Here is a 12,046-nt window from a genome sequence, read left to right on the forward strand (position 1 = left end):
AGTCTCAAATTAATTTTCTCTGTCATACCTCAAAGAAATTCAGGGAAAAAATGCTATTACACTGCTCCATTTGTCCTGACATACATAAACGGTGAGTTTATAATAGTCATTTTATCCAGCTAATCTCTTCAGAACATTTGTTCTTCAGTTATCGTGAAATTCACATAGAAGAGCAGGTGACTTGCAGTCTGACCTTTAAAACTTGCAGTAATGGGCGGCACCTTTTGCTGTCAGATGTCCTGTTTCCTCTATTGTCCTTCAGAAGATGATCCCAAGTTAGAAGTCATGAGCTTGAGTCCAGACAATTGGATAAACACCTTTTTAAAAAATCTTCTTTGAAAATATAACTATAAGGATGTCAACACTGTCATTAGCAGGAAGAAAATGAGCATAATTTACCTCTTTCTTCCCAAACCAAGACGAGGATTGGAAAAGACAAAAAGAGACCTTGATTTTTTTTTTTTTTTATGATGATTAGTTCAGGAAAAACCAACATAGGATACTGAATGAGTGTGGATGTTAAATTTTAACAGAATTGTTTAAAGCCAGGGAATATACATAGAAGAGAGAATTTGCCAGATAGAACCAATTGAAGTGATCTTTTAATTTTAAAACTTCTCTAACTCCTTCACACTCTATAGCTCTCATCTCATCTTCTGTGATATCTATTTGTGTGTTCTTACCTCCTATAGGATTCCAAAAATTTATTGAGGGCAGAGAGTGCATCTGGTTCTGAGTATTCTTCTCCACAGTGTCTTGCACAGTACTTTGTACAATAGTAGATGCCTGGAGAATGATGATTGATTTGCTGCAGGCATGAGAAGAGAGGTGGGGCTAAAATGAAGGACACATGGATTATAATACCCTGCATGGTGTTGTCAGTCGTTTTCAAAGAATCACTTTTGCTTCCTGATCCTTAAAGAAAGACATACATATGGGAGGAAAAAGATAGCTGTATGACTCAATGTTGCCTAACACATAAGAGGATCTGAGGAGAGAAGATATTGGCTTGTGTTTCAGTGGGGCTGGCCTGATGAAAACAAATGACATAGCAATCGTGCTCATGTCAGATAGTGGCTGTCAATGGTCCTCAGAAGGATGCTGGCAGTTTCCCTTTTGAGATGACCGACTTCATTTAATTGGTTTGCAGACAAGGTCATTTCACCCATTCATTTTATGCACTGAGGCCCTTTTTACAACCTCACCTCTGAGTTGTCTTCAAGGGAAAAAGCTTCAAAAGGTGATGCTTGTTTAACACTAGTGGAGTGTGAAAAGCATGGGTGGAGGAGCCCAGATGAAATAATGATGACTACAGTAATTTTAATAAAATAGTCTTTTTGCGCCTTTCTCTAGGGGAAGCCAACTTGTCTAATTAAATTTCAATGCAATACTGGGTGGAGGTTCAGGTCTAAACATTTTGAAACTTCATGATGAAGATACTGACTAGATCTGTATTATATGGATATAAACCTACAAGAAAGGCAGGACTGCAAGGCTCTGAGAAAGCTTGTGACAGATATGCCAAAGCAGCCTTGTAGAGGATACCTGGTGAGGCAGACCTGGAATCAGCCCGCTTACTGGCTTTTAGTGCATGTGTCTCCCCAGGAAAGTCACATCATTCATCTTGACCCTCATTTTACAATGGAAATAATAATCCCTGCATCTTAGCTTTCTTACACCATTGTTCAGATGATCGATTTTATAGATGATAATGCTTTGTAAGGCATATCATAGTGCATAAACATAAGGAATTACACTTATTATAACCATTTCAGGGAGAGACATTTCTTCTTGGATATTTATGTAGAAACCAACTCCATAGCTTCTGTCATCTGGTACCTGGGGCTTCTCATAATAAATCAGGAAAGCATTTTAAGCCCATATATTTTCTGCTGCAATGTTGATCGATCAAAAAGTATTTATTGAGTGACTGTGTTAATCAATAAATGCATGTCAGTGACCTCTCACATATAAGTTCCTGTGATTCCTTAAGGATGAAGACAAGTTAGAAATTAAATCGAGAAGGTGGGGCAGTCATTTTCATTTTCTATGCATGGATCATGTACAAGACCTTATGGTAGTTTCTTTACATTTATTATCGCATTTGAGCTCTGCAATAACTTATATTTTGAGATTGAAGTTTTGTAATATCCTTTTTTCATTTATAAATATTAAGACATAGAGAATTCAGATAACTTACTCAAAAGCTCACAGTCAACAAGTGATAGCTGGAAATTCCACCAGCTTTCTAGCCTGAACACCAGCACGTGAGCAAATGTCAGGATAATAGTGGCTAAGCATAGAGGGGCTGATGACAGCATTCTTTCCCTTTTGTTTCCTGTGACTCCTCGACCATATTTTCCACAAACTCACAACTTTGAGAAACGTACCCTCTTCTCCTTCCCCATCTCTTTATACTGTAATCTTCTTCACAACAGAACTCCTTGCTTAAGGGTTAATTATTTGAATATGGTGGTCTCCTGTTACTTCAAGTATCCACAGAGAATATTTGATATCACAAAGCAGATAAATCATTTTCATATTTAGAAAAATTGTTGAATAATATCTCAGAAAACACTGTACACAGGTTAACATCAGATTTAAATACCATTATTGTAAACTACTTGTAAAAAATTGAGTGTACTTTATTGAATGAATAAACATTCAAAGCTAACATCAATGTCCTTGAAAAATTACTTATTAAAAAGAATATCAACCTCACATTTTTCTGTTATTGTCCGTTACTAAATTGCAGATACATTCCAATGGAAAATTATTTTGACAACATTCTATATGAGCACATATTCACAAAGGAATATTACTAACCTTATAAAATCATACATGTAAAAGGGAAAATTATTTAGTAAAACATTTATAACTCTAATATTAAAAATGAATCACAAACTAGAAATGCTAAACAAAAATAATAAATAATACTCTTAGTTTCCTTTTGTCCTTGGGCTTTTCTATAGCTCATGGTTTAACTTCTATTTATTGGGTTTTTATTTTTTTATATCCACTAACCTAAATGCTGTGTTTTTATTTTTATTTTTTTAATATGGAATGAATTATTTATTTGTTCACTTTTCTGTGGAAAGAAAGAATATTTATTTTTAGTTCTTTTCCACAGGAGAAAAATACTGAAGCCCCTTTTTAGAGATACAGTGACAACTTTATTTCTTTTACAAATAACATTGTTGTAGAATAATATAAATAAAGCATCACAGAATTTTGCATACAGTACAATGTCTTAATACTTCACTTCTTTTTTATTTTATAGTTGACTGTGTGGCTATAAATATAAGTGTTTTGAAGACCGTGTTTTAATATTATAAATATAAGAATGTTTACATGTAATTATAATTTCTAATAGCTATATATAATCTATCACAAGATGGCCCAAATTGACTAAATTGGGCTGGCATATTATTAACTCAGTGATAGAATTCTAGATCTGTGAGACCATAAGTTCCATTCCCAGCACCACACATACAAATAAATTGCCTAAATTATTTTCCTAATTTCTAACATGAAAAACTATCATTTTTTAAAATTGTGGTGAAATACACATGACACAAAGTTGACTTTCTGAACATTTTTAAGTGCTCAGTGGACTTGTGTACATTCACCTTCTTATCCAAGGAATCCAAAACTTCTAATCTTGCAAAACTGGGATTCTAGATTCATTAAACAATAACTCCCAATTCTCCTTTCCTCCAGTCTTTGGCAACCCCCTTTATATTTTATGTTTCTATGAATTTCACTACTCTCGGTGCCTCTTGTGTTAAGTGGAATTACACAGTATTTGTCATTTTGTGACTGGTTTATTTCACTTAGCAAAATGTTTCCAAGGTTGATGCATGTTACAGCATGTATCAGTTTTTCCTTTCTTTTTAGGGTTGGATAATATTCTATTGTATATGTGCATACTACATCATTTTGTTTATGTAGTCATCTGATGACAGGCTCTTGGTTGCTTCTGCTTTGGATTATTGAGAACAGGGCTGTTATGAATATGAGTGAAACAGAAGCATTCAATAACTTTTGAGAATTTAACCAGAATTGAACTTGCTGAATCATACAGTAATTCTATGTTTATTTTTTAGAGGAATCATCATACTCTTTTCCATAGAGTGTGTACAATTTTATATAATACTGAGAGTAAACAGAATCACAACTTCTGCATATTTATCAACAACAAATGGTATTTTCATTCTTCTCTCTCTCTCTCTCTCTCTCTCTCTCTCTCTCTCTCTCCCCCTCCCTCCCTCCCTCCCCACCCTCTCTCTTTGATATTAGGCATCTTAATGATTGTGAGGTAGTATCTCATCATGGTTTTGATTTGCATTTTCCTGATGATTCATTATACTGACATCTTTTCACATTTTTATTATCTGTGGGCATCTCTCCTTAATATGTCTATTCCAATCCTTTGTCCATTATTTAACCAGGTTATTTGTATTTTTGTTGTTGATTTGTGGGAGTTCTTTATATATTCTAGTTATATTTATACAGTTATAGTTACATTATGGTTGCCTTTGTTTTTTGCAATGAATATCTATGCCATTTTCTTATTTGTTTGCATTTTTTTAGGTAAATTTTGAGGACTGGAGGTACTGGCTTGAAGAATCTAGTATTTTTAAGATCTTAAATTAATTGCCAAATTGCTTCTTTATACAATTTTGGTTATTAACTTTAACATCATGGAAATGGAACATTTCCCTTCTTTGATTATGAGCAAAATTAGAAAGAACACCATTCTAGGCCTGCCTGTCTTCCCTTATTTATTCATAGTTTGATCAGATGTTTGCCTATTTATTTATTAGAATTTGGATATTTGTCTCCACTTTTCAAATATCTGCCATAGTGTTTCCACATATATTTTTAATTTTAGTTTTCCTTGTGAAAATGATATGTGTATGTGAATAATTGTTAATTCAATCTTTATTAGTACTAAATTGTGGTACTGGATTCTTCTTTCTATGTTTTCTACGATTTTTTTTAAAGAGCAAGGTCAAACTGTATAATTTTTTCTCAAGGTAACTTGCAATTGACATGTTGGAGTTATGGAATTTACACAATCTGCTGCTCTCCTGAGTGGTCACCCAAATGTCAGCCTATGCTATTACGTGGGCAGCTGAACATACTGGTGGAGGGAAATGCATCTTTTGGAAACATAGCACCGATAAATAAAATGGCCTTCAGGGGCAATGAAAGTGTCTTGGTGTCAGCAGCAGCAATCAAAGCCACATTGGAAGCACTGTGGCCGAGAAAACAAAGTGAAGGGTCCTAGTTGGAGGGGGAAAGGCTGGGAAATGCTGTCCCATGAATTTTACAAGAACAGTAAAATTAAGGTCTCTGACCACAGAGGGTCTTTACAAGGAACAGGATGAGTGGTGGTATTAAATCTGAAGACCTTGGCCAAATTCCAGTGTGGGTAATTGCATTCAGCCAATTTCAAATTCCCTCCACAATTTCTAATGCAACCCCCTCTTGTGCTTCCTGATGCCAACCTACTGCCTGCTGCTGCTCTGCATTGATAAGTCACAGCTGAACTCTACCCTGGAGGAGGCCTTGAATCCTCCAGAGGAAAATTTTTTTATAAAAGTCATTCCTGTCTTTCACTTCTAAAGAATCCCACTTATAAGCACTTAGGCTGTTATGAGAAAGTGTGGGGCCCATTAAGTCTGATGTGTTTAACTCGGTTATTCTTATTAGGACTCTACTGACCATATTTGAGTAGTTGAGGGCAATAAAAAGATCTTCAAACTTTAGACAATCTGAATTCCAGTCCTGTTCCCCCAATCTGATAACCTGTGTGACCTCGAGAGAGATTCGCTCTTATTTGTCAGCTTCCAAGGACTTTCCATGGCTTCAGAAAGCAATGCCTTAACATAGCCAGGCTCCCTTAAGTCAAGTCTAATCAGCTTTTCCTATCAAGTTGACCTACTCCTTGGGATAAAGAATCTGACAAGAAAAACAGACCATTTTTTTCTTTTCCTTTCTTTTCTTTCTTTCTTTCTTTTTTTTTCTGTGTAAGTTCATGTCACCTTGTCTCTTTCTCTGCCACTTCTACAACATGCCCTCTACCACTCTCTGTTATTAACAAATTCTCAATATTGATCTCAAATATCATCTCTATAACATCATCCCTCATTTCCCAATCAGAAGTCATCTTGGATGACTCCAGTCCAAGTATGCACGTGAGGGTGGATAGCTACCACACATAGCTTTCATGATAGAAGTTTCCCTAAGATTACTTTGCATTTCCTGTAGAGCACAAAACAGGATTTTATAATTATTAATTGCTTTAATCTTTGTTATCTTTTGATCCAAATCTGAATATCAAATGTCTCAATATCAAAAATAGGTCTTCAATAATCAAAGAATATTATCATCCATTAAGGTTACAAGTATGTGCAAACACCATCAATCTCTTAATTGTTTCTTTTCTTTCTTGATACTTTAGTGATATTACACAGCTACAAATGTGTAAATTTTACCAAATGTATTCTAACTACCTCTTCTGATAAAAATTATGGGGTTAGTCTTTCTGATAAATACATTTCCGATATATAGTTTTGAATTTGATTTCTTGTGAAGTTAACTTTGTGAAATTTTCCAAATTTGTATTTGAACTAACATATGCCATTAGAGAAGTTGCCCTGGAATACAGCTGAGAAATCAGCAAGTCTAGTCATCTTAATATCAAATTTCAGTTTTACGAGTCACTTCTGAAGTGAGGTGACTCATCTTACACAATATTCGTAACTCACAGATCCACATAAGGTTTGGACATCTCTAGTAGTTAAATGCAAAACACATCATACAAAACACAATAAAATATAAAAAAACACAGGTTATTTGAATGCCTATCGGGAGCTGATGACCACCATTTTAAGGTAATATTGCAAGTTAATGACCATTGTAAAGTTAAGGAACCTGAAACTCAGAAAGCAAAAAATGACTGTTAAGAATAGGCTGTGAATAAGTGAGTGATGTCTAGACTACTCTCTACATCTTTTCAAGAGTTCTGCTATCTGGGCTATCTGACTACTTTGACTTTTACAGGTTATAATTGTATATATTCAACAAGCTAGTATGTTAATTATAGAATATCTTCAAAATTCAATATGGGAGTCTCACTGCTACCTCTCTTTTTGTTGCTTGGGATTCAAAGGCAGCTAGATTTGCCCTGGGTCTAACAATCCCAAGGTAAGTTTCTGATGCTCCACTTCTGTGGGTGGGTGGAGATCTCTGTAAGCTGAAGCTCTTGATAGCAGACCCTAGCTGCTCATAGCCAATTTCTGAGTTCTTATCTCACAAAGTCAAAGAATGAAATACATGAACAAGGAAGGGAAGAGTGACCATAAAGTGTAGGATTTGAGTGAGAAGAAAAGAAGTAGAGCTTCCAGTAGCCAAGAAGGAACTTGACTATAGGTTTTTCCCTTAAATGTACTAGTCCAGAAGTACATATAGCTTCAGGGTACAGTCATTGATCAAAATTCAGGCTAAACATGTACTGGAAAAGTACAAAGTCTGTTTGGTTACAATCTATGCCAAACAGGTTTTGGGAAAGTACCAATGCTATTGGATCAACCTGTGACCTAATTGGCTGTGCCCTTTTAGCACTTCAGGTTAAACTTTCCTCTTACCTCCATTCTGATATGCCCCAATTCCATTTTCCCTCCATTTTCACACCCCTTTCTGACAAAGACATTCCATGTCTGGAATGTTTGGAATGCTTCTACAGGTTAACCTCATGGAGTAGTCTTTACATTTGAAAAAAAAAAAATCTTAATTGGGGTCCCTTACTCAGACTACCTGGCTATTTTACTATCTGTTCTATCTAATTCCATGCTCCTGCTTAATAAAGGCAATTTCTGACTTCAGGGAACACACGTGCTCCCCAAAGAGCAGGTATCATTCATCAACCATTTCATTTTCCAGGCAAGTTTTGACTGAATTGCTCATGTGTTCCCAAGGATCAAATGTGCATGAATGAAGCCTATAAGAAGAAGGTTATTGTACTAACAGAAATGAAGTTGATATCAAATTAATAAAAGTTCATATCATCTCATATTAAATAAAATCCATAGCTGTGGTACTGATAGGGGACAGACAGAAAGATGTGAGTGGTGGGAACCTGAGGATAAAGAAATAATTCTATAAAATGGGCTCACCCTGCTGACCCTTTACATGCTTTCTTTACCAGGAAGCAATTTACCTGCAGTCCTGTGTGGCCTAAGTGGACAGGATATGTCGCAATCCTCAGCAAACTACTTGTTATCTGCAGGAGAAATACAGGCCAGAAATAATGCTAATAAAAATAACACAAGTTACCCCAAAAGATGAGAGTTTTGTGAACCTTTCATTGACCAGATCCTGGAACTCAGGGGGATGAGGATGCTTTCCCTGATTATAAAAATCTGTATTAACAGGTTCTGATTAGAACCAATCAGCATGACCAAAGTGACCCAGAGTGGTCATGGCAAAAGTCTCCTGTCATCCCGCTGTCAATCAAAAGTCAAGAGGTGCACCTGGATGGGACTCTCTGGAAACTTCCCTAGGACCTCACTGAGGGTAGGAAAGGCATGCTGTAACAGGCCTATTACTCTGAACAGCAGTACTGTTAACAGTGCTGGGCCTTCTGAGAACCTCAAGCAGTGCCAAGGCCCCCCTTCAAACCCTGATTCTTGCAACCAAGTCCAAAAGATTTTAGACATGTTGCTCAGATTAACATGCGTAAGTTATTGAAGGGATAGGAAGAGGGAAAGGGGACACTTTCAGGGAGAGAGAGTGGATCCTCCCAGAGAAGAGAGGGATATCACAACATTCCTGCTCTCCTGTTTTATTGGGGTTCCAAGGAACTTTACAGAGTCCTGCCCAGATACACCTCTTGATATTTGTCTGATAGCAGGATGACATCAGATTTTCAAATACCCAGTGCCTTGGCCTCTATAGGTCACTGCGGCCCATGTTGACCAATTTGATTCTATTTGAAATGTTTTCTTACAGATTTTATGATGGGGGGGGAAATCATCCTTATCTCTCTAAATTCTGGGATTTGGTCTGTGAAAGGTTCACAAAAGTCCCCCCTTCAGAGTAACTTGCATTCCTCTTATGGGCATTATTTCCAGTCTGCATTTCTCCTGCAGATAACAGGTAGTTTGCTGAGGATTGTAACATATCCTGTCCACTTAGGCCATGCAGATCTGCAGGTAAATTGCTTTCTGGCAAAGAAAGCATATGGGTTCAGCAGGGTGAGCCCATTTTATAGAATTATTCCCTTAACCTCATATTGTCATTCCTCTGGTCTGTCTGTCCTCTATCACTATGATTGTCTTGATCTACATCCTCCTTACATGGTTGTGTTGACTTTATTACAATTCATCATGCTGCAAACACATGATTATTGCAATTTTATATATGCATGTTGCACTTTAAAATGTTTTTTTTAAACACTAAAAATAGTAACAACACAGTGCTTCTTTAGTTTATCACATAGACCAAGTCAGAGAGTAGAGAATAATTATAAGTTCTAGAGTCAAACTTTAAAACCCAACTTTATACCTTCTTCACTGTGTGATGTTAAGCAGTCTGTTTTATTTTTAGGAGCCTTGAGTATTTTGTTTGCCTGATCCAAACATAGTTTTCCACCTCTTTCTCCCAGTACCAATCAAATGTTCTCCAGCTAGAGTCAAAGGATTCACTCTGCTCCATGGTTTCCATCCCTTGGTGATGGGTTCAGGGATTACATGAAATATCATCTCATCTTTCCAAAAGCACATACCACATCATGCTGCAGTTGTTTTATTTATATACCAAATAGTAATTGAATGGACAAATGAGTGAATACTTTTCTCTTGCTCTATTGGGTCTTACACCTCCTTTTGTCCTGGTAAATTTCAATTCCTGTTTCTCCTCCTAGTCCCTTTGAGTGACACCCTCTCTGTTGGTTTCTTTTCCCTTCCAAACAGAAGTCATTTTTCCTCCTCAATAGACCAAGAGTGCTTTACTTGAACTTATGAATATTAATAAAGTTAGGAAAAGTGTGGTTTCAGAATCTATTAGTCCTGGGGTTTAGAACTGGCCTTAATGTTAACTAGTTGTGTGACTTTAGGTAATTCAGCTTCTCTGATTCTATTTTTTCATCACTAAAAGTAGGGAAAATGACTTCTACCTTTTTAGGCTATTGTAAGGTTTAGAAATAAGACACATTCCATGGGCATGCCACATTCTCAGGGCTAATTGCTCCACAAAGAGGAGGTATTATTTCACTCTTGTATTCTACAATCTTTGTAAACATTGTATCTCTCATGTCTTCTCTCATCTCAGGGCCTATGGTGAGAAAACCAGGCCTACCTTAACTCAGCACTGCTCACGGTTCCTGTACAGAGCAAATGTTCAACACATGTTTAAATAAATGAATGAATAAAAGATAAAACAAATTGCTCAATGCTAGTAGCAGAGAAAGACTCCTATAAAAAAAGAATGCCTGAATCTCATGACTGCTTGAAAATTCTTCTCCAGAGATGAATAATACAAACGCCTCTCTGCTAGAGGATCATTCAGTCTTTCTGTTGCTGCACTGAAGAAAATAGAGCTGGATGGCATTGTCCACTCATATTGCTGTAGGAACAGGCAAATTTTAGCATGATTTTAACTGGCACTGACTGGTTGCTATTCACCAGATGGTGACCAATTTGGATCGGGTTTGCCTTAAAGAATATCGTAGTGGTTTGGCTTATGGGATAATATAGGCAATGGTTTCAACCAAAGAGCATGCTTTCAATTTACATTTTGGAGTCTGGAAGCTGGTAAATGTGTTAACTACTTACAAGGCCAAGTTAGAGCTATAAAAGGTAAGTTTTCCCTTTTTTTTTTTGGAATGCAAAGTTCTTGTCTTTAAATTTCCTACTGTAGTTAAGTGTCAACATTGCATAATCACCATCCTCCAAGACTATTAAAATCTTGACCTTTGCTTCAAAGTTTTTGTTTGGAAGGAAAAAAAGCAAGGAGAGAAAATTAGTTCTTTTCTAATAGTCTCCAGGAGCTTCAGGCCACAGGCCAGAAAGACTCAGGCTGTCTTTTGGAAAACATGCTTTGCCTGTCATCCTGTCATGGACACGCCCCTCTGGTGACAGTGGGGGGAGTATCTCCCCAAAGACAACATTCCAAGGAAGGAGAAAATGATTTCAAAGGAGAAGCAACTCAGAGAAGGGGATTCTGATCCTCTCACTGTGGGTACCTGGTGGGAGAATCTCCTGACCTCTGAAAACTTCAGCACTTTGCACCTATGAGCTCCCTGCAAACCCCTGCACCAAGAGAATTGTCCACATTCCAGCATGGCTTCTGGATACCTAAGGCAGTGTTCCAAGGATAAGCCCTACCCTGTTAAAATGCCCATCTGAGAAGGCCAAAGACCCAGGAGATTGAGGTAGCTGTTCACTCCAGCCAACACCTGAGGAGAAGCTCTGACTCCCTTTCTTGTAACATGTATTGAAAAGGCCTTCTTATTTTGAATATGTATATTTTACCACTCATTGTAATCTCTCAAGGCTCCAAGGACCATTCCTTTAAAATGCTATCATCTGGAAGGATGGCCTCCTTTCCCACTTCATGGGAGGATGGAACCCTAACTTCCATGACAGCCAGCTAGCAGACACACTGACCTCATCACATTTATAATGACCAGCCTTAACAGTTTTTCACTTCTCTGATACCACTGAACGCCTGCACTCCCCCCTCCTTCATTCTCCCTTTAAAATGCCCAAATTACCTCTACACAAATGGGAATAGAACTCAGGTCTTTCCTCTACTGTCAGTAGTTATGAATAAAATCTGTTTTCACCAATTTAAATAATGTCTGTCTGGGTTTATCTTTGTTCCATGTGAAGCTGTCTTCTCCTGGGGCTTGTCTCCATCCTGTGCAGACAAAAGAAGTTCTGGAGGGATTTAGAAGTTCTCCTTTTCCTTCTCTTCTTCCAGGAAAAACACACGGTCTGTGAGGTTGAGATAGAAATGAAGAAAGCTCCCACCACAC

Source organism: Marmota marmota, unplaced genomic scaffold (genome assembly GCF_001458135.2).
Source record: "Marmota marmota marmota unplaced genomic scaffold, marMar, whole genome shotgun sequence".
In the NCBI taxonomy this organism is placed as follows: Eukaryota; Metazoa; Chordata; class Mammalia; order Rodentia; family Sciuridae; genus Marmota; species Marmota marmota.